Source organism: Bubalus bubalis, chromosome 7, assembly GCF_019923935.1.
Source record: "Bubalus bubalis isolate 160015118507 breed Murrah chromosome 7, NDDB_SH_1, whole genome shotgun sequence".
Lineage (NCBI taxonomy): Eukaryota > Metazoa > Chordata > Mammalia > Artiodactyla > Bovidae > Bubalus > Bubalus bubalis.
The window spans coordinates 70,791,277-70,815,111 of NC_059163.1; the positions used below are offsets into that span (position 1 = coordinate 70,791,277).

General features: G+C 41.6%; 2 long non-coding RNA genes across 4 annotated transcripts in view; one reads left to right on the forward strand and one right to left on the reverse strand.

Annotated features, from left to right (window-relative positions):
* Nucleotides 1-23,835, reverse strand: part of LOC123334449 — an 83,800-nt gene that overhangs the window by 45,129 nt on the left and 14,836 nt on the right. Inside the window, exon 1 of one of the 3 annotated variants that reach the window (XR_006552304.2) lies at nucleotides 2,000-2,122. The exons of 1 other annotated variant lie outside the window; for it this stretch is intronic. This is a non-coding gene — a long non-coding RNA (uncharacterized LOC123334449). Of the gene's footprint in view, nucleotides 1-1,999; nucleotides 2,127-23,835 lie in introns of those variants that run through there. One more of the 3 variants, XR_006552306.2, reaches the window with a different exon arrangement.
* LOC123334450 lies at nucleotides 2,553-4,276 on the forward strand. Its single transcript, XR_006552307.1, has 2 exons — nucleotides 2,553-2,685; nucleotides 3,850-4,276. It is a non-coding gene; the product is annotated as an uncharacterized LOC123334450 (long non-coding RNA).

Below are 23,835 nucleotides of genomic sequence, written 5' to 3' on the forward strand. Positions count from 1 at the left end.
AGGAATCAAACCAGGGTCTCCTGCATTGCAGGGGGATTTGCTTGCAGTGCAGGAGACAAAGGAGACCAAGGTTGCATCTCTTGGTGGGGAAGAGCGGAGGAAATGGCAACCCTCTCCAGTATTCTTGTTTGGAAAATTCCACGGGCAGAGGAGCCTGGTGGGCTACAGTCCATGGGGTCGCAAAGACTAGGACACAGCTGAGCACAGCACAGCAGCATGGCCCTATGGAGTAGGTTCTATTATTATCCACGTTTCAAATAAAGAGACTAAGATACAGAGAAAGTAAGAAACTTTCCCAAGGTCACACAGCTAGGAAATGGTGGAGCTGAAATGTTAACCCCAGGTGGTGACTCTAGAAACTTCCCTCTTTAATAGCAATGCCACACTGCCACCCCATGGCCTGGTGGGAAAATCCACTTGCCAAGGGAATCCAGTTAAGTGAGAGTTTTAGCAGATGTTAACCTCAGGGATGGCAGAGCTCCAGTAAGAAAGGACTGATGGTGGGTAGGGACTCCTTTTAAAAACAAAACAAACAAACAAAAAAAAAAAAAAACACTTGACAATTGTTTGAATTACAGATAATAAAGAAAAAGTAAACTATGAACACTATAAGAGAAATAACTTTAAAAATCGGAAAAGAGGGAATATGAGAATACTAATCTTTTATGGCAGAAACTCAAACTCAAAATGTAATTTTTTAAAAAAATGATAGTGATTCCAACTTGTCAATATTTTGCATAATCTTTTTAGTGGAATATTTTAGGAAATAACATCTCTTACAGTAAAAAAAAATAAATAAATCCGTTTAAAATTTCACCTTTTATCTTCATTTTTCTCTTCTGTTCAGTCAAATGAAATTAAACTTAAAACACTCTTAAAAGAGCACTGATAGTCCTATCCTATTTTAATAGAAATATGTATAGATGACTCATTGGAAAAGACCCTGATCCTGGGAAAGATCGAAGGCAGAAGGAGAAGAGGGTGGCAGAGGATGGTTGGCTGGCTGGATGGCATCACTGACTGAATGGACGTGTGTGTGAGCACACTCAGAGAGATAGTGAGGGTCAGGGAGGCCTGCAGTGCTTCTGTCCACGGGGTCAAAAACAGTCAAACTGAACAACAACAGCTGAACAACATCAGGGTGGATTCCCTGGCGGCTCAGTGTGGCTCAAAGAATCTGCCTGCAAGGCTGGAGACCTGAGTTTGATCCCTGGGTTGGGAAGATCCCCTGGAAAAGGGAATGGCAACTCACTCCAGTAATCTTGCCTGGAGAATCCCATGGACAGAGGAGCCTGGCGGGAAAGAGTCGGGCACAGCTGAGCGACGGACACTTCCACTTTCACAACAGCAACAATATAGAACAGTATCTGAAATGAGGTGGATTCCTCATATGAACGATGTTTATTTCTGGATGAGAGTATTTGGAAAGTTTTTCTTATAATTAATATTGTTTCTTTTATTAATATTTCATTGATTCAATTGTTGTTTATTTATTGAGCAGGTACACTATACCAAGAATTGTTCCTGGCTCTGGGGGTATGGCTGTGAACAGAACAAGTCTGGTCCTTCTTCCACTCCACAGGGAAGACAGATGTTAAACGTGTAAGCACCTGCTCCCTTGTCAGTACTTCAAAAAGAGATGATAGAGTGATGACAGGTCGAACTATTTTTAACAAGGTGATGAAAGAATCTCCCCATGGTAGGAACACTGAAATCAAGAATCAAAAAAAGTTCAAGAGGGAATCACTGTAAATACCTAAAGAAAAACATCGATGTAGAAAGAAAAGCAGATATAAATGTCCTGGGGCAGGATATAACTATGCAAAAAAGGATGTCCGTAAATCACAATGCTGAGGCTTTCCAATTTGAACCAAGTATTTGGTGAATCAGATGGCATGCTTAATTTCATGCTATGTAATACATGACTAATATTCAAGTTCAGTCTAGCTCTTATTTATTTTCATTTTCCTGTAGCCTCCCCCGATTTCCCCAGACTCACCGAGCAACCTCTTTACACTTGGATCCAAGTTCTTGTCCCCATGGAACCCTGAATTTAGCAGATAGCCTGCTTTGGTCTTTTCCCAGAGCAGTGATGGCCCAAGTGGAGTTGTTAAATGCTTACTTAACTAAACTAACAGCTACACTGAAATTTTATTGACATTAAACCCTTTCAAAGGTATCTGACAACCTGGCTAAAAGCAAATATACTGTGTGAATCTCCTCATTAATGAGGCAATTAATCCTGAGAATTAGCCAGCTTCACTGAGGACCAAGTGAGCTGCTATAAAAATGGAATTCTGGCTTCTCCCAAAATGCCCAGTCAGGAAAGGCAGCCCCTCGCAGTTGAGGAAGCCTGGGAAGATTGACAGCTCAGCTTGTTGATTTCAGATGTCAAGAACAACCCCCAGGGGGCTGGTATCAGCCAGTCAGAAGCAGAATTTGATGAGGCAGATGGGACCCTGAGGGAAAACATCGCAAGGCGGAGCAGCGAAATGCCCCTTCCCTGACCTTCTCAGGCACGATAAGAGATGGCCTGGTTCTCATTTTTACAGGATTCATTCCCACCAGGCTGCATGTGAAGAAGATGTCAGCCCAGAAGAGTCTTGCTCTTTGGAAAAAAAAATTAAGCTTCTTAAGTGCAAAGTTTTAAACTGCCACCAACTGGCGTGTGCTTCAGGGAAGAAGGTAGGGGCAAAACATCTCATGCCCAGACCCACTCTGCCTCCAGTTTGGATTGTGCTATATGTATTCAAGCATGTGTGTGTGTCTCTGTGTGTGGTGTGTGTGTGTGCCCTCTCCAACCTGAGAACAGATTCTAGCAGCATTTCTCAGGATATATCCTTGTAAGGGAGGTCCCTCACCTCGCACCCCATGACACCTGCCATCAGAGGCAGGTGGTGGGATTATTCTAAGCAAATGAAACAGCAGGTTGTTCTCGTCTCCTAAACAAACAATTCTCAGACACACTCAGGTGGAGGAGTGCCTGGGAGCTGTCGGGGTTCTGCCATGCGAAATAATGATGTGCTTCATTCCAGCTTACAAGAGAGAAAACTCTTCCTCTGGCAGGACGCATAACTGCATGATGTGTATTTCAAGTGAAATCTCAACCAGAAACACATAGGCCCCTGAAATAAAATGTGAACTGTGAGGGTGTGGCTAGGAAAGCTTTTTGCATCAGAGCACCCTCTCAATGTGCCAAGTGTTCCTTTACTTTCTCATCTCTTCACATTATTTGCATTTAAGCTTTGTTGTTGTTGTTGTTTAGTCACTGAGTTGTGTCCATTTCTTTGCGACCCCATGGACTGTAGCACACCAGGCTCCTCTGCCCATGGGATTTCCCAGGCGAGAATACTGGAGTGGGTTGCCATTTCCTTTTCCAGGGATCTTCCTGACCTTAAGCCTTGGCAGATGCCAAAGTTTTCATGGAAAATTACCAGAAGACAGTTTTAAGTCATCAGCATTTTAATCTCACTGTTAACTTTGTTGTTTCTATAAATTAACAAAAGTTTCCTTTGATTGTTTGATTCTAGAAGTAGAACAGCTCTGTTCAAGGTGGTCAGCAGGAACATAGTGTAAGCTTCACACCACAGCTTTTGATTCTGTGAAAGAGCTTTCATTTTCTTGCTGCCACACACTTCTCCCTGCTCCCAGCGAGCCCACTGTCACTCCCAATAAAGTTTCGAATGAGTGAAGGAAGGGTCTTGCCTGGCAGTCCAGTGGTTAATTCACCTTCCAATTCGGGGGGTACCAGTTCAATCCCTGGTCAGACAGCTAATATCCCATATGTCTCACTGCCAAAAACATAAAACATAAACAATGGTGTAACAATAAAAACTTTTTTTTTTAAAGGAATGAAGGAAATCATTGGGATGGCTATGAGGCTGCAGGGTACCCTGCATCCACTCTCTCAACCTGCCAAGTTAAATGAAGTGGAATCAAGGAGAGCACATGGCAGCCTAGCTAGATTACACAACCAGCCTCTTTTTGTCCCTTTGACCTAGTTGTGGGGCATGGAACGTGCCTCCTCTGTGTTCCCCATTCCCCTTTCCAATGGCTGGAACCTGAATGTGACATCAAACCAGCTTCAAACATGAAGAAAATGGCAGCGCCCCAGACGACAGCAGACCAGCCCACCTGGACTGTTCACAACAGGACTGTTTCATAAGAGGAAAAAAAACTGCTTTACTCATTAAGCCACTGTATTGTCAGGTCTCTGTTATAGCAGCTTGTGTGGGCTCAGTCACTCAGTCAACCCCATGGATTATAGCCCATCAGTTTCCTCTGTCCATGGGATTCTCCCAGCAAAATCATTGCCAGTAGGTTGCCATTTCATTCTCCAGGGGATCTTCCCAACCCAGGGGTTGAACCCGTGACTCTTGTGTATCCTGCATTGGCAGGCAGATTCTTTACCACTGAGCCGCCTGTTATAGCAGATTCAGTTCAGTTCAGTTCAGTTCAGTCGCTCAGTCGTGTCTGACTCTTTGCAACCCCATGAATTGCAGGACACCAGGCCTCCCTGTCCATCACCAACTCCCGGAGTTCACCCAAACTCATGTCTATCGAGTCAGTGATGCCATCCAGCCATCTCATCCTCTGTTGTCCCCTTCACCTCCTGCCCCCAATCCCTCCCAGCATCAGAGTCTTTTCCAATGAGTCAACTCTTCGCATGAGATGGCCAAAGTACTGGAGTTTCAGCTTTAGCATCATTCCTTCTAAAGAACACCCAGGACTGATCGCCTTTAGAATGGACTGGTTGGATCTCCTTGCAGTCCAAGGGACTCGAAAGAGTCTTCTCCAACACCACAGTTCAAAAGCATCAATTCTTCAGCGCGCAGCTTTCTTCACAGTCCAACTCTCACATCCATACATGACCACTGGAAAAACCATAGCCTTGACTAGACGGACCTTTGTTGGCAAAGTAATGTCTCTGCTTTTGAATATGCTATCTAGGTTGGTCATAACTTTCCTTCCAAGGAGTGTAGCAGATTAGTCTTACTCTAGTCTATTATAGGAATTAGTCACAAGACCTATGCTGTAAATGAGGTTCCCTGGTAGCTTAGCTAGCAAAGAATCCACCTGCAATGCAGGAGACCCTGATTCAATTCCTAGGTCAGGAAGATCCCCTGGAGAAGGCAACAGCTACCCACTCCAGTATTTCTGATCTGGAGAATTCCATAGACTATATTGTCCATGGGGTTGCAAAGAGTCAGACATGACTGAGCGACTTTAAAAAAAGAAAAAAATGCTGTAAAGACACAAGACATGCAACCATTAAGGCTACTTGGCTCTTAGCTCCTTGTTTAATATTTCTCTTGGTTTGTTAATTCCTCCTTTCACCTATTTAAATCCCTGTCCTTCCAGGTTAATCTCCAACATCACCTCCTCCAGGATGGGAACCAATCATACCAGCAATCTGTTCCACTGAATCTCATTATCTCACTTAAAATGCCTCATACAAAGCCTGGCCTGTAGGAAGTACACAGTTGGTTCCCTTTCTGGTAGTTGTTCAACATCATCCAATGCAAGACGTCAAGTTCTTCTTGTGAATTTAGATATACCTTTGAGAATTTTGGCTTGAATGATCACCTGGCTAGTGTAGTCATTAACTAAGATGAAGAACAAAACTACAGAGAGAAAAAGAAGGTGGGCTGGAGTGGGAAGTTTGCTCACCTAAGCAGTCCTCCAGGAAACTAGCCAGTTCTAGAAGAGAAATTGAAAGATGTTCTAAAAGAAAAAACAAAAAGGAAAAAAATGTAAAGCCATGTTTCAAAAGTAATAACCAAGAGTAGTTGGGTCAAACAGCCCAGAACTGGAAAGGAGAGGGAAAGAGAGAGGCTACCAACCTCATTGCCCTTAATGTAATGAAGCAATTTGCAAACAATCATTATTGACTAAACAAAAGATTTAATTCCAAATACAATCACTCTCCCATGGCCTGAGATCCCCAGTTGATCACCTTTATCTCTATGTATTTGCTTTTTCATCTGAAAAATGGGAATAATTTCCATCTTAAAAAAAAAATAAGAACAATGAGATAACTAAACAGAATAATACACATGAGAGTAACATATAAAAAAGAAAAAGGCATATGTATGTGCGTTTTTATACTTTACATTGCATTCAAAATGAGTGGGAATGTGGATAGTATCTCTAGAGATAGAGATAGGATGGTGCAGGCTGGGGAGTGGAATAAAAATAAGTTTAGAATGTTGAATAGGACGGTGTGAGGTGATGAAATAGGAACCTAGAAAAATAGAACAGTAGTGAAAGCAAGTATTTTTTTATCAAGCACAGCCCTTACTTCTTTTATCCCCCACTGCTGTCCTCCCAGTTCTGCCACACACACACACACACACACACACACACACATGTGCACAATCCATTCTCACCTGATGAGTGATGGGGCTTAGACAGGGAACCCACAAGAAGTAGAAGTCAAGCTGGCAGAGCACACTCTTCAAACAGAAGTTGAACAGAGATGGTTTATGAGATCATACAGCTTAGCAGGTGCTACGGATCAAGAATAGATTTTCACAAATGGAGGATATAGACTTTGGAAAAATGAAGAATTGTTCACTGGACATAAAATTTCAGTTATGCTAGATGAATAAGTTCTAGAGATCTGCTCTACAACACTGCACTCAAAAAGTAAAGAGAGTAGATCTTGTCTTAAGTATTATTACCACAAAAAAAAAAAAAAATACTCAATGGGGAGAAAGGACACAGAAAGCTTGGGAGGTGTTAGATTTGTCTGTTACTTTGATTGCCGTAATGTGGTTGCCGTTGTTCAGTCGCTCAGTTCATGTCTCTGCGACCCCATGAACTGCAGCACACCATGTTTCCCTGTCCTTCACTATCTCCCAGAGCTTACTCAAACTCATGTCCATTGAGTCAATGATGCCATCCAACCATCTCACCCTCTGTCGTCCCCTTCTCCTCCTGCCTTCAATCCTTCCCATCATCAGGGTCTTCTCCAATGAGTCAGCTCTTTGCATCAGGTTGCCAAAGTACTGGAGCTTCATGGCCCCTATAATTACTTACAAATACTTGTTCTGTCTTAATTTCTTTTCTGCCTGTTCTCCCAGTAGTTTTTTTAAGGTTTCAGGTATTTTATTAATAGCATGGGCATTTCCTTGGCCAAAGGTGGCGATTCTCTTATCCCCTTTGGTTCCTGGTTCCCTTTAAAATTCCTAAGAAAGAGAAATTATGTAGTTAAAGGTAACTGGTATCTAAGTAATTCATTACTTTCCCAAACCATATACAAAAATAAACTCAGAATAGATTAAAGAACTCAATGTAAGACATGAAACCATAAAACATCTAGAAGAAAACATAGGCAGTATGCTCTTTGACATTTGTCTTAGTAATATTTTTTTTTAATATGTCTTCTTAGGAAAAGGACACAAAAGCAAGAAAAAAAGGGACTACACCAAACTAAAAAAACTTTTGCACAGCAAACAGAACTATCAACAAAATGAAAATGTAACCAACTGAATGGGATAAGATATTTGCCAACAATATATTCTATAAAGGGTTAATATCAAAATATACAAATAACTCTAGGATGCGGACAAAAGGGAATCCTTATGTGGTGTTGGTGGGATTGTAGGTTGGTGCAACCACTATGAAAATAGTGTGGTGGTTCCTCAAAAAATAGAACTACCAAATGAATCACAATTGCACTTCTTAATATTTACCCAAAGAAAATAAAAACACTAGTTCAAAAATATATATGCTCTCCAATGTTCATTGCAGCATTACATACAATATGTAAGATATGAAAGCAATCTAAGTGTCTGTGTATGTGTGTGTGTACATACATATACAATGGAATATTACTCAGCTTATAAAAAGCTATCTTGCCGTTTGCAACAATATAAATGGATCTAGAGGATATTATGCTAAGCAAATCAAGTCAGACAGAAAAAGACAAATTCCACATGGTCTCACTTATATATGGAATCTAAAAAACAAAACAAAGTGAAAACAGACTCACAGAAACAGAGGAAAACTGGGTGGTTGCCAGAAGGGAGGGATGTAGGGAGTGGACAAAATAGATAAGTGGGATTAAGAGGGACAAGCCTCCAGTTCTGTAATAAGGAAGGCATGAGCATGGAATTCACAGTGTAAGAAATATGGTCAATAATATTGTAATAGCTGTGAATGAGGACAGATAGCTATTAGACATGAGGTGGTCATTTCATAATGTATGCAAATATCAAATCATCGTGCAGTATATCTGAAATTAACCTAATATCAGACACCAACTACATTTCAATAGAATAAATAAATAAACAGTAAAAGTATGTAACTTTTTAGTTGTCTAGCTGAGTTTTAAAAAAGAACAACAAAAAGAAAAACCATTAAGTCACAAGTCACCAGCAGGACTATAGTGTATCATAGATTTATTTACTTGAATACAGACCATTTTAAATTTTTACGTAACTTAATCATCTTATTTATTTGCAAAAATGCTATTAACATCTTGCTAAACAGTGCTCCACAGAGCACCATTTGCAAAATGGAGCTCCAAATAGTGCTTCATGACCACAGCTATGAACTGTGACGTCAATGGTGGCTCAGTACTACTGGCAGAGCACAGAAAACCTGAGGGTTGTGAGCTGTTCTCTGCGTGTTCCCCAGACCCCCCTCACTTCCTGCCCTGTTACTGGAGGATGCTGTAACTCCTGTGCCCATTCAGTGCATAGTCTCTTGCTTAGCACAGTGAGCATTATAAAACAAAGCAAGAACTTTTTCCTCTTGCTCCTACAGTGCTTACAGACCAGCAAGGGCATGCAAATGCCCTCACAACCCCAGTGAAGGGCATGATGGGGTAGTAAACACACAAAGTGCTCTGAAGGCCAGAGGAAGCGTGAAAAATGAGCTCTTGTATATTCTGTGTGTGCATACACACACATACACACACGCACATACCTACACTTCACCTGGGGTGTCTCCATGGTGCTCAGGATAATATTTGAGACACCACTCCACTGCAAGTCAGCAGAATTATGTGATTCTGTTACCAGCATCAGTATTGATTTACTTCCCGCCCTGAGAGAAGCTCTATAACCTCCCAGGGACATAATCCCCCATTTTCTCTGAAGGAAAGGCCCCTTTTGACAGAGGCCTGGGGAGAGTCTATTAGCTCACTGTCACAAGCCAGGGTTTCAGACCAAACACAGACAGCTTAGTTTTCAGCCTTTAGCTCCCAGCTAATGAGTCTGCAGCCTCAACCTCAGGCTTAAGTTCTTCATCCCTGGTTTAACAGGACCCAGATGGCTGAGCCCCTACCCCAGTGCTCTAAGATGACATGCGGTTTGGGTTCTGCAGCTTAGTTAAAGCTAACCCCTGTGAGTTTCTGTACTGTTCTTTTATTGAGTCAGCAAAGTATAGTCCTCTGTTATGTATCCCTTTTCTTGTTTCAGAAGGAAACTACCTTGGATCAAGAGACATACCCACTCTTGAACATCATCTGTTGTGTGTGTACTTAGTTGCTCCGTTGTGTCCAACTGTTTGCAATCCCATGGACAGTAGTAGCCCACCAGGCCCCTCTGTCCCTGGGATTTCCCAAGCAAGAATACTGGAGTGGGTTGCCATTTCCTTCTCCAGGGGATCTTCCCAACCCAGGGATCAAACTCACGTCTCCTCTGTCTCCTGCAGGTGGATTCTTTACCTGCTGAGCCATCAGGGAAGCCAGGGAAGCTGATTATCTATTACAACAGTCAAAAATTTTGCCCACTCTCTCTTCTCTCACAACACTTACATCTTATCTAGAGTCCTGTACACACTCTGCTTTTGACTGAGGCTTTTGGGGAATTCCCTGCCTCCACCACCAGACTATTATTCCTATATTGGTCCAGTGGAGGCTCCTGAATTTCAGGTGGCAATGGGGACCAGCGGGCAGTAATCTGATTAGTAAATCTCTTTCCAGGGATTTACCTAGAAGTTCCATTTGTGCAGCAAGCACACTACAGCAAGTTCTCCTACAATTCTATATATTTCTTTGGAGTTGTATGAAGCTGATTACATTTCAAGCTCCCAGTGTTTACTACCACTCTCTGATAGTATTTTTATGTGTCAATTTGGCTGGCCATCAGATGCCCATATAACACATTACTTCTGAGTGTGCCTATGAGGGTGTTTCCAGATGAAATTAGCATTGGAATCTGGACTCAATAGACAGCCCTCTTCTATGCAGGTGGGCATCATCCATTTCATTGAGGTCCTGAATAGAATGAAAAGTAGAAGATGGAGGAAATTGCCCTTTTTGCTTCCTCCCTGCCTGCTTAGGCTGGGTCATCTTGTCTCATCTTCTCAGCCCTCAGACTGGGATTTAAAACATTGGCTCCCCCAGTTCTCAGGCCTCTGGACTCAGACTGAATTATACCACTGGCTTTCCTGGATCTCCAGCTGGTGGATAGCAAATCATGGGACTTCTCAGCCTCCATAATCTCATCATCCAATGTCTCATAATACATATATATTTTTTGTTAGATAGAAAGACAGATATTTATTCTACCAGTTCTGTTTCTCTAAAGGATCTTGGCTAATACATACCCTATGTTGAGTTTGGATGGATTTGGGAGAGTGGTGAGAATGAGTGGGAAAATAAAGCCCTTTCCCAAGGTCACCCTTGGAGTTGCCCATACTGTACTGTACTGTAAGTCACTTCAGTCATGTCTGACTCTGTGCAACCCCAAAGTCGGCAGCCCACTAGGCTCCCCCGTCCCTGGGATTCTCAAGGCAAGAACACTGGAGTGGGTTGCCGTTTCCTTCTCTAATGCATGAAAGTGAAAAGTGAAAGTGAAGTCGCTCAGTCGCGTCCAACTCTTAGCGACCTCATGGACTGCAGCCTACCAGGCTCCTCCATCCCTGGGATTTTCCAGGCAAGAGTACTGGAGTGGGATGCCATTGCCTTCTCCAGGAGTTGCCCATGGCTGGAACTAAATCCTGTTCATTGTAGTATCTCAAAGAACACCTAGCACAGTAGAGGCAGGAGTTGCAACATTTGGCTACAAAATGACACCTGAGATGGAGCTATGATCCAGAGAAGTGAAGTTGCTAAGTCTGTCCAACTCTTTGTGACCCCATGGACTGTAGCCTATGAGGCTCCTCTGTCCATGGAATTTTCCAGGCAAGAGTACTGGAGTGGGTTGCCATATCCTTCTCCAGGGGATCTTCCCGACCCAGGGATTGAACCCAGGTCTCCCACATGGGAGGCAGATGCTTTACCATCTGAGCCACCAGGGAAGCCCTGATGATCCAGAGAAGGACACAGCAAAACAAAGCTGGAGAAGGCACAGGTCCACAGAGCTGGGCCTAAGCAGGTGGAGTCCAGACTATTACAATAAGGCAGTACCCAAGGCAGCCATGTGGCCTTGTGCAGAAATATCAAACAATAAAAGAAAATCAGCCTAGCATTAACAACAATCCCACTGATCCCTAGGAAACACATTGGGTCACCTCTAGGCAAGCACTCTAAAAATGGGAGAAATGTTAGTGCTACCAAGTGGCGGTCAGACATTAGAGCAAATTTAAGTTCTTTGGCTCCTGAGTGCCAAGCTCTCTCCAAAGGCATCTTGCCCATTAGCCTGCTAGTGTCTTGATCTAATACCCTTGAGGTCTCTAAGTAGCAGTTTTACAAGGATAATTGAAAGGGTATTACTGGCTGTCTATTTATCATCTCTTGTTCACCTAATACCATGGTACCTATTCAGATGAACTAGTGGACTATGTGCTAAAGGCGCCTCAGCTAGAAGTTTTGCAGCTTTTCCAACAGGAGACAAAACCAGATTGTCCTCAAATCCTCTCATTTTGGACCAATCCTGTGGACCGATTCTGCTAATTAATCATGATTACTCTATACAGTAAGCATATTTGAGGAGATTAATCTCGGGTAGTGTCCTAATTAACAATATGCTGAAGCAGCATTCTCCTTGTGAGTGTAAATACAGCTTTAATGCCATTTGCAAAACAACATGACTTTAAAAACTTTCTGTCTTCTGACTTTTCCGCCTTGTCATCTTGGCTGGATAATCTTATACCAACCAGAAGCAGCAGAATATGTGGCTCAGCACCTTAGAAGATCTTAATCAAAGAAAGAAAGAAAAGAGTGCAGGCAGGAAAATATCAGAGTTAGGAAATCTTAAAGAGCAACATGGAAAAGAAAACGGCAACCCACTCCAATATTCTTGCCTGGGAAATCTCATGGACAGAGGAGGCTGGCAGGCTACAATCCATGAGGTCACAAGAGTCAGACATGACTTAACAACTAAACAAAGCAACAACAAAGCAAAGAGCAACTATTCACCCTCTTCTATCAGGTGGTAAGAGCTGAAATATCTGGAATTGAATTAGATACGATAGATAATGCAGACAATACATTTCTTCATCCATGTTTAAGGGGAAATGAAGCAGAGGCATTTGTAGGAATGCGTTGACCCCCATCCCATTCATCCAAGCTCATGTGGCCCTTGGCCTTCCTTTAAAGCCCTCCCAGCTCCCAAGCCTCCCTCTACATTTCACTTTCTCTGTGCTGTGCTTAGTTGCTCAGTCGTGTCCGACTCTTCAGGACCCCATAGGCTATAGCCTGCAGGCTCCTCTGTCCATGGGAATTCTCCAGGCAAGAATACAGGAGTGGGTTGCCATTTCCTTCTCCACACTTTCTCTGTACCCCATCTGTTTAAGTTGATCTTGGACTCCCATATCATGGAGAAACACATGGTTACTTTAATAACTCACTGAGGCTCCATAATATGGATGCCCCATAATCCATTCATCAACTCCCTTACTGATGAGTATTCAGATGCCTTCAAACTTTTCCACTGCAAAAATATTGCAATTAACATCTTTGTACACATATGCTTAGCTAGTTTGCTTTTCTTCTTGTAGGATGAATTAACAGGAAATTGGAAAAGATTTCTGGGTCAAAGAATATGTTCATTTTTAAAATATTTTTTCAACAGTATATAAAAATTAATAATCCTATTAGTAATGTATAAGATGTCCTATTTCCCCACATCCTCACCAACACTGATTGCTACAACTTTATAAATTTCTGCTACTCTGCTGTCCAGTATATTCTCTCATTCATTTCAGTTGCATGTTCTTGATAAACCAGAGAAGCTAAGCAGCTTATCATGGTTACTGTCCACATATCATTTCTTTTCTGAGTTGCTCATTCCAGACTTTTACCTAGTTTTCAGTTGAGTGATATGTCATTTCCTTATCAGCTTGTAAATTATGGTTATTAATCCTTGTCATTCATATGTACTGCAAATATCCTCGGAGTCCATTGTTCGACTTTTTATTCTGTCCCTGTTGCATTTTTCTGTGAAGAAATTTGAAGTTTTTTAAAATCTTTTTATTATTATTGGCTATGCTGGGTCTTTGTTGCTGCACGCAGGTTTTCTCTAGTTTTGGAGAGCAGGGGCTCCTCTCTAGTTGTGGAGCGTGGGCTTCTCGTTGCAGTGGCTTCTAGTATGGAGCATGGGTCCTAGGTGCACAGGCTTCAGTAACTGTGGCATGAGCTCAGTAGCTGCAGTTTGTGGGTTCTAGAGCATGAGCTCAGTAGTCATGGTACACAGGCTTAATTGTTCCATGGCATGGGAACTCTTCCTGAACAAAGGATCAAGCCTGTTTCCCTCTGCACTGTGCCACTAGGGAAGCTTGTAGTTTTAAGTGATCAAGTCCATCAACATTTCTTTTATAAGCTCACAAGGTGAAATTTAGGGGTGATAAATGTAACTATTGTCATCCCTTTATCAACCTCCTGATTGAAGCTCAGAAAATCCTTATTGCCAGAGATTTTGAGGTTGGGAAATTAAGATAATAGAACAGAAATCAAGAAACTGAAATCAGAATGGAACCTATGAAAGCTCATTTAAATATATTTTGCATTTATGAAAATAAAAGAATAATTATATTATTAGATTAGTAGTATGGATATTATGACATTAATTTCCATTTAACTTTCTTGAAATTTTGAGTTTCTTAAAATTTCAGTGAAGTGCTTGTAAATTCTATTTCTTTTTTTCTTTGCCTGGTTCTCCATTCAAATGATCAATGCCTTCCTGATTACATGACTCAGAAGCTGCTTTCTACCTCCTCCCTGGATCACATGCCTGTCAAATATTCTCTCTCACATCTCAGCTCTCAATTCCTCACCTCCTCCTCACAGATGTCACCTGAATATCCTGAGTCTGCTGTGCTTCATTTTCCTTTGTCTTCCCCAAGGATTCACTGCAAAACTCTCCATCCTTCCTCCGCCATCTGCTCTACCTCCCCTATCTATTCCAACTCCCAGTTTCCTCTCTTTCTGATTATCCTCAGCAGAAGTGACTCACAATCCATGCAATTCTGTTTTTCTGGAACTAAAATTCCAACAATTACCAAACAGGTGTGCAGAAGTAGATTTCATTCCAATTTAGCATTTTTTCAAGTTGGAGAAAGATTATTGCACTTGAATTAAGTTCAAAAAAATCATAGGCACTAGTAGGGAAGAAGTAATCTAGTTTAATAACTGTTCATGTAAAACTTATCTAGGGGTATTAGTTTTATACAGGTTTGAGCTGACAAAATTATAATAGCAACAGAAATGGAAAAATTAGTATACCTCAAGAGAAATATATATTCAGATCAATATTCAGTCCTCAGTGATTACAGTGGAGGATAGGGAATTATCTTCATCAATCTTCATCTTCATCATCCAAACATAGCCAACTAGAATAGCACTAACAAGATGGGCCCAGACCAAACTGGTCTCCACAGTGAGTGGGAATTAGGGCTGTGGCAGCATTTCCTGAAGTACCTGGTCATGGAGACTGAAAATCCAAAGTACTGTTTGAAAATATAAAGAAGAATATTTGTTTCCCACTTCTCATGTTTCCTTCCATGTTGTAGGGAGCCCCTTTAGTATAAATCTCCTGGGTCCTCTCTACCCTAAATCCAATTGAAAATGATGGGAAGAGGAGTGGGATGATATATCTGGCTGGTAAGTTTGGGAGGATCAGCTGGCCAGATTTCCATACCATTCCCCTCAAGCCCTTCTCGTTATTTGAGAGGCATGCAATCTCCTCTCCACTTTCTGACTCTTCATCTGACAACAGCAGTACTCCACACAGGAAATAATGTATTTTAGTGAGGGGATATGCCTAGTGGCTCAGATGGTAAAGAATCTGTCAATGCAGGACACACAGGTTCAACCCCTGGGTTAGGAAGATCCCCTGGAGAAGGAAATAGCAACTCAACTCCAGTATTTTTGCCTGGAGAATCCCATGTACAGAGGAGCCTGGTAGTCTACAGTCCTTGGGGTCACAAAGAGTCAGACCCATCTGAGCAACTAACATTTATGTTTAATTCAGGTGACAGTGAGCTTCTGGTGCATGAGTCAGGAACCCTGGGAAATAGAAAAGGTGTAAGATGTAGGGCAGCAAAGTCTTCATGAACCTGTTGAAGCTTCTGATGAACAAGGGCTCCCAGTGTGGGGCTGTGGGTGTGAACGTGCAGACACAGGTTGGTTCCTAAATGTTTACTTTGATCCATCCATATGAGTCTTTTTTACAGATGTGCAGTAGGCTTTAACCATCAGGTCAGACCAGAGGCACTAAGCATCTTGGCAGCAGTACAGATTACTTTGCTCAGAACAGCCTCTTCATTATGGCAGATTCTACATAAAAATCTTCAGCAAAGTCTTCTGAGTCTCATCAAAGACAGGGAGCCAAGGGCCTCAGCAAAGTCAGAGGCCATAGGGCACCAGCTAGGAAAGGGATCTCACCCAGCACCAACCATTGAGGGTTTAGGAAAAGAGAAGCCCGCCCTTTGCCCCTGAGCAAATGCCTGCGTCATCATCAGGCATAGAGACTGACTTGGATACAGGTTACTTGCTCTTGACCTTGAACTTTGTCTCAGCTTTTCCTCAGCAGGCATTATCTTAGGTCAGGTTCCCCAAACTGCTGCTACTGCTGCTAAGTCGCATCAGTAGTGTCCAACTCAGTGCGACCCCATAGACGGCAGCCCACCAGGCTCCCCCATCCCTGGGATTCTCCAGGCAAGAACACTGGAGTGGGTTGCCATTTCCTTCTCCAGTGCATGAAAGTGAAAAGTGAAAGTGAAGTCACTCAGTCGTGTCCAACTCTAAGTGACCCCATGGACTGCAGCCTACCCGGCTCCTCCGTCCATGGGATTCTCCAGGCAAGAGTACTGGAGTGGGGTGCCATTGCCTTCTCCAAGGTTCCCCAAAAGCAAATTCTTAACACAAGGATTCACATGCAAGCAATTTATTAAGAAAGTGCTTCTAGAAGAAACTGATAAGAGCTTAGGAGAGTGGTGAAGCCCAGCAAAGATGCCATTTCAGGTCAAGCCCTAGCCTCAATCTGAACTCTCAGTGTTGTTGGAACTACAAATTATCCTGCAGAATTTGTCCTGGCTTAAGGTAAGGATGCCAGGCAAGCATACTCTCTAGCACAAGTATGAAAGCCAGCACTCTTATAGTCTGTGAGGATGAGATGCCTTATTGAGGATCTGATCTTGATTCTGTATAACTTCTGAGACCTGAGTTGAAACTCTGCTCTACCCAGTCATTGAAAACTCTTAAGTAAAACTGAGTTGAATAACAAGCTGACAATATGAGACAGCATACAGTTGTATCCATACTAGCAGGATCTCCAACAGCCCTCTGGTAACCTTGACAATGAAAGCCACACGCTAAGGATGGCTTGGACAGAAAAAGAGAAAAGGTTTGGGTGCCTGACAACTTCATAATGCTGCTGCAGCTGGTATGAATCCCCTACTTTTGGGTTTTGTTTATAGGAGAAAACAAAGTCTTAATTCATTTAAGTCCCTACAATCAGTCCTCAGTTCCTATCAAACAAAATAACTACCTCATACAGTTGATTAACTACTCCAAGAATTATCAAATCCAAAGTTACAAAAATGTTATAAATAAAACATTTTTTTTGCATTTTGGTTTTGGTGTTTTGGATGTTCAGAGATCGTCATATTTTTAATTCCCAGAATTATGTTCAGCCTGTTATGTGCTTCCCTGGTAGCTCAGATGATAAAGAATCTGTCTGTGATGCAGGAGACCTGAGTTCAATCCCTGGGTGTGGAAGATTCCCTGGAGAAGGGAATGGCAAGCCACTCCAGTATTCTTGCCTAGAGAATTCCATGGACAGAGAAGCCAGGCAGGCTGCAGTCCATGAGGTTGCACATAGTCAGACACAGCTGAGTGACTATGTTTTTTGTTCTGTGCATGTTAATTATTTTATTCATACATTTATTTACTCATTCCTTCAGCAAATATTTATTGAGCATCTGTAGCCTGCCAAGAACTGTGCTCGGCTCTGGGAATGTTTCATAAACAAGACAGAGTCCCTTCCTCTAAAAAGTGCAGATTTAGTGGGAGAGGCAAAGCAGGGAGAAAGATAACACAGTGCAAAGTGCCAAACACTATGATAAATATCTGAACAAAGAGGCTGTGGTATCCCAGAGGAGATGGTTTGTTTCTCTGGTAGCTGGAGGGAAATGTGCAAATAGCAGCACACTTGGCAAAAAAACCACCAAGGAAAAGATTATGTCTGCCCTCACTCAGCTCTGAGGGCCTCCGAGTCATCAGCTGGGTATTGCATCTGCCCCTTCTGTTAGGAAAGAAACTCCTGGAGCAACCACATCTGTAGGCATAAGAACGAATAAACTAGAGGCTGGAGGTGGGTCTGTGATGTGATAAAGCCACCTGCCACCAGCCACACACATAATCGTTTCTCTTAGCCTCAGCTTCTAGTTCATTAAAGGAACTGCAGACAAAAGTTGTCCTTGAGAAACCTTTGTAGTCTCCTTTTTTCTCAGTCTTTTACTGCATCCTTGTGGTTTGGGCTTTTTATTTTTCCCCATGAAGATGTCCTTGTGAAATTTAGCCCCCAAGATTAAATCTTACCTTCTAGTCACATTTAATGTTTTCAAACCCACAGTGAGTTTATATTTAAATGACAGTACAGTTATTCCCTAAGAAGAAGATTTTTTTCTGAATCACTTAAAGAAGGTTATTCTCTTGCAAAGTTTTTTCTTTAAGGTCTCTGTTACAAGAACCAGTTATAGATGTTAAGGTTGGAGGAATAGTCTCTTGGAATAGACTTTCCCAGGACTCAAGGAGGGGAGAAGAGGGAATGAGCCATGTAATCTTTCCAACCAGATATTTTCCCCAAGTGGGTCTGTGTGTGCGCGTGCATCACTTCAGTCGTGTCTGACTCTTTGTGACCCTATGCACAATAGCCCACCAGGCTCCTCTGTCCATGGAATTTTCCAGGCAAGAATACTGGAATGGGTTGCTGTTTCCTTCTCCAGGGGATCTTCCCAACCTAGGGATCGAACCCAGGTCTCCCACATTGTAGGCAGATTATTTACCATGTGAGCCACCAGGGAAGCCCAAGAATACTGGAATGGGTAGCCTATCCCTTCTCCAGGGGATCTTCCTGACTCAGAAATCAAACCGGGGTATCCTGCATTGCAGGCAGATTCTTTACCAGCTGAGCTACCAGGAAAGCCCGAGATAGTATGGCAAATACGGTCTAAACACAGTCTCAGAAAGAAGACAAAATGAGTTTGATGGACAGCTAGACAGTCTCTTCCATATGCCTCTTTAAAAAAAGTTACTAGCTTCCCATCCAGGTAACCAAGAAACCAGGAAATCAAAAGAGAGAGATTTATAAGTTGAAATTACAAATCTTTCTCCTAGTCAATCCTCTCGCAAAGTGAGATTTCTCATTTAAGGAATTGCAATCAATCAAGAAAAGATCAATGGCTATATTTTGAAGCTTTGTCACTACAGCTTACCAAATTGAGGCTAAGAATGAGAAAGGGAAATAAAAGCCCAAGAAAAACATACATACACACACACACACACACAATATTATCAGCCAAAGAGACAGCAGTTGTGTACCAGAACCTAGGCAAACCCACTATCGCAAATTAAAATGCTAATAGGTCCTTAACTCTTGATAAAATATTAGCAGTGTTGTAAGTACACTCACTCATCTCCAGGAGATCACGCTTAATGAGTATAACTTCCTGACCTTAAGGTTTCACTTGTATTTTTCAGGATGCCCCTGAGAGTCCTTATTCTGTTGCCATTTAGCCATTGGTCACGGGATAACAATGCTCTTTGATATAAGTAATTGCTTAGAACAGTCAATGCTCTCCAGGGTTTCTTTCTTCTCTAGAAAGACAGTGTCTCCAGGTTTGGAAGGACTTAGAGAGGTCATTTAGTCTCTTCTTACCTTCAGGCTGAGACGTATTTAAAAGCTGTCCCCCCAAAAATAGAAATTTGACCTTCACTCACTAACCCTTTCAATTTTCATCCACTCTCCCTAGGAAGAATTCTGCTTTTGTTTAATGGAAGGATCATTGCAGTTAATTTACTTTCCTCTTATTTTGTCATCAGGGAGACAAAAGATATTTAGATACCAGTATTCTAAGTTCAAGAGCCTTTTGAAAATGTGAAGATCCAACATGTAAATTCACTTTATTGAGCACCACTTATATGACTGACACTCTACTTAGCACTGGGAGTATAAAGGTGGACAAGTCTATTGACTGGAAAGTAGAAAATTACTTGTTAGCAATAATAAAATATCAACGTTTCCAAATAATATTTCTTGAAAAGAAATATATTTCATAGTTCTTTTTTATTGAAGTATAGTTGATTTTGGCTTCCCTACTGGCTCAGACAGTAAAGAACCCACTTGCAATGTGGGAGACCTGGGTTCAATTCCTGAGCTGGGAAGATCCCCTGGAGGAGAGCATGGCAACACACTCCAGTATTCTTGCCTGGAGAATCCCCATGGACAGAGGAGCTTGGTGGGCTACAGTCCATGGGGTCACAACGAGTCAGACATGACTGAGTGACTAAGCACAGAGCAGCACAACACACAGTTGATTTACAATGTTATTCCAATCTTTTCTGCACAGCAAAGGGACTCAGTTATACGTATCTTTTTTAAAAACTATTCTTCTCCATTATAGTGTATCACAGGATAGTGTACATCGTTCCTGTGCTATACAGTAGGATCTTGTCATTTATCCATCCTATATATGATAGATAGCTTACCATGATTCCTTTTTAACAAGGAACCTCAGAATGGTATAGACACAAGGTGCAAACATGAAGCTCTTCCTACTAGAAATCAACCAAAATGGAACCTCAGGATCTGGAAGGACAGCCTCACAGCTGTCTGGGAACTGGCTGTGCTTGGCCGCCTTGGCAATTAGGAAGCCATCCTCAGCCTTCTCCTACCCGGTGCTATTCCCAACAAATCACTGAGCAACACCTTGAGTTCAGAATTAAGCTAAGTGCTATTACAAATACAAATAAGGTCAAGACTTGATTTCTGCCTTCTGGAAACTGAAATAGAGGCAGTCTATTTCAGAAATGGCAATTACATTTCCCCAGCACATCAAGTCTTATTGACTGATGATGGTTGAGCTAAGTGCTATGTTGAAAATTATAAAGCTTGATCTAAAGTCAATGAGAAAGTACAAAGTCTAATTAGCCATATGTGCCAGGACGTGGACTGCGGGGATGAGAGCATGCTTTCTAGGTGTTTTCTTTCCCCGTTTAGTATAACAGACGCAGACTTTACCCAGATGGAGGAAAATTACTTCCCCAACCTACCACTTGCCATTATCAAAGTTTCCTTCAGGTCCTGCAGACAAAGATAAGATCCCAAAAGGAGGCCCCTGAGGCCTCAAGAACTTGGCAGTTGGTCCTTATATTCCTCCTATCACCCACAAGAGGGACGCAAGCGATTCTGTTACTTTTCCTCCCTCTCCCAAAAGAACACTTGAATCACACAGAATCTAATCTTCCCCCATATATGTTTGGTGTGATAATGCCTGAAAGCAAAAGCAGGTGCAAGTTGGAATTACAGAAACAAACATTCTCAATAGCCAAAACTGCATTTATTTTCCTTCCAGTTTTCTCACTCTGACTCACCTCCCGTAGAAGAGGCCCCCGTGGCCCTCTCTTTAAAATGGTGACCTGAAAATGTATACACACGTCATTCCCAAGACAGCCTGACATTTTCATCAAGAGCTTTATTAAAATCTAACAGAGAAAAAAAAATGATTACAGAAATGCTAATGGTGTTAAAATAGTTGGGTCTCCAAAGCACGGATCTGTGATCCAAAGCATACCAGCAAACCACAACTAAGAAAAACACTCTTCAAAATTGCTCACCCTCGAGTAATTGCCCCCAGTCCTGTTGCTGTTGTTAAGTCACTAAGTCATGTCTGACTCTTTGCAATCCCATGGACTGTAGCACGCCAGGCTACCCTATCCTTCACTATCTCCTGGAGTTTGTTCAAATTCCTATTCATTGAGTTGGTGATGCCATCAAACCATCTCATCCTGTGTGGACTGGAAAAACCAATAAGGGCCTTTGCTGGCTCCCTCCTCAACTTCTAGAAGGCGACTTCAAGTGACTTTTGCTATCCTGACCCTACAATTTTGTCCAAGTGCAAATTCCAACTCTCTTTTCCTAGTTCCCCACTCCCCACTCCTAGGGCCCTCCTCCTCAATTTCAAATCTTAGTCACATAGGCTTTTGTTCCTAACTCTGTCTCTATGAAATAGTATGAAGTAGGAGAAAACTGTAGTCTTGGTATGTTTTAATGCCAGAGGCAACTATATTAGAAAGATTGCTTAAAAAAAAAAAAAAAAGGAAAAAACAGCAGTACAGAGAAAAAGGCAAAAGTTATCTCACATATTGTTAAATACCTTCAGGTAGAAACAGAAACTATGAAAAGTGAATAAAAAATATGTTTTTCAGTTCATGTATCAATACCTTATTAAGAATTGGCATGTAAAAATAAATGCTTATTAAACTACATGGTGGAGGATAGACTAGGAACAAAGTGAAGGAAGCAGCTACAAGTTTGAAGAAGTTTCCCTCACTATTGAGAGAAATTCTTGATACATGTAGTACATGAGGTGCTGATGAGAAATTTTCAAGAATTTAGAAATAGGGAAAATAAGACTGGAATTATAACTTTAAGACTAATAAAAAAGGGATCAGAGAAGAGATAAGCAAAGTCAACCTAAAGAAATAGAATAACTCATGCAACTAATTCCGTTTATTCAGAGTCCATGTTGAACAAACAATATTTTGACTGTCATTTGATGTCCCATGTAGTCTCTAGTGTGTTGAGTTTTATCTCATAAAAAGATACTGACATATACACAGTACTATATATAAAATAAATAATAACTAGAGTAACTAATAAGGACCTACCAAATAGCACAAGGAACTCTACTCAATACTCTGTAATGGCGTCTATGGGAAAAGAATCTAAAAAAGAGGGAATATATATATATATAAAACTGATTCATTCTGATGTATACCTTAAATTAACACAACATTGTAAATCAACTATACTCCAATAATTTAAAAAAAAAAAAAAAGGTATTTCCAAGTCCTAACAGCCACACTTAACAGTAAGTGTGACATTATTTGGAAATTGGAATTTTTGCAGATGTAATTAAATTAGAAGTCTCGAGATAGAGTCATCCTGGATTTAGAGTCATTGGATTTAGTGTCTAAAATCCTAGATTCTAGTGACTAATGTCATTGGATTTATAATGAAAAAGAAAAATTTGAGACACTGAAACACACACAAAAAAAGAAGGCTATATAAAGATGGGGACAAAGATTGAAGCTATGCTTCCATGAGCCAAGAAATACCAGAAGTCACCAGAAGCTTAAAGAGCAAGTAAAGATCCCCCATAGAGCCTTCAGGGGCAATGGGGTCCAGCCAAGACTTTGATTTTGGACTTCCAGTCTCCAGAACTGTAAGAAAAGAAATTTCTGTCGTTTTAAGCCATCAGTTTTGTGCGAATTTGTTGCAGCAGCCCTAGGAAATGAACACCTGATCTTCTTTAAGGAAAGAAAACACTGATCTAAGGTCTCAGATGTGCAGCCCTTTAACACTGACATTTATCATTCCTAACTTTAAAATCTGCAGATATAGATATATAGATAAATAAATAGATAGATAGACCTGTTTATATATATCTGGAGAAAAGCTTCCCTGGTGACTCAGACAGTAAAGAATCCACCTGGAATACAGGAGACCCAGGTTCAATCCCTGGGTCGGGAAGTTCCCCTGGAAGAGGGCATGGCTACCACTCCAGTATTCTTGCCTGGAGAATCCCACGGACAGAGGAGCCTGGCCGGCTACAGTTCATAGCATCATAAAGAGTCAGACATGACTGAAGTCACTTACCACACACACACATCAGGACAAAAACATGATCTGAAAGGATACATGCACCCCAGTGCTCATTGCAGCACTCTTTACAATAGCCAAGACGTGGAAGTAACCTAAATGTCCATTGACTGAGCAATGGATAAAGAAGATGTGGTACACACAATACAGTATTACTCAGCCATTAAAAAGAAAGAAAGAATGCCATTTGCTGCAACATGGATGGACCTAGAGAATGTCATACTGAGTGAAGAAAGTCAGACAGAGGAGAAGCATCCTATGACATCCCTTCCATGTGGAATCTGAAAAGAAAGGATACAAATGAACTTACAAAACATAGAGACTCACAGACTTAGAGAATGAACCTTTGGTTGCTGGGGGCAAGGACAGTTAGGGAGTTTGGGATGCACATGTGCACACTGCTATATTTAAAATGGATAACCAAAGAAGACCACTTGTACAGCACATAGAACTGTGCACAGTGTTATATGGCAGCCTGGATGGAGGGATTCAAGGAGAGAATGAATACACGTATACGTATGGCTGAGTCCCTTCTCTGTTCACCTGAAACTGTCAT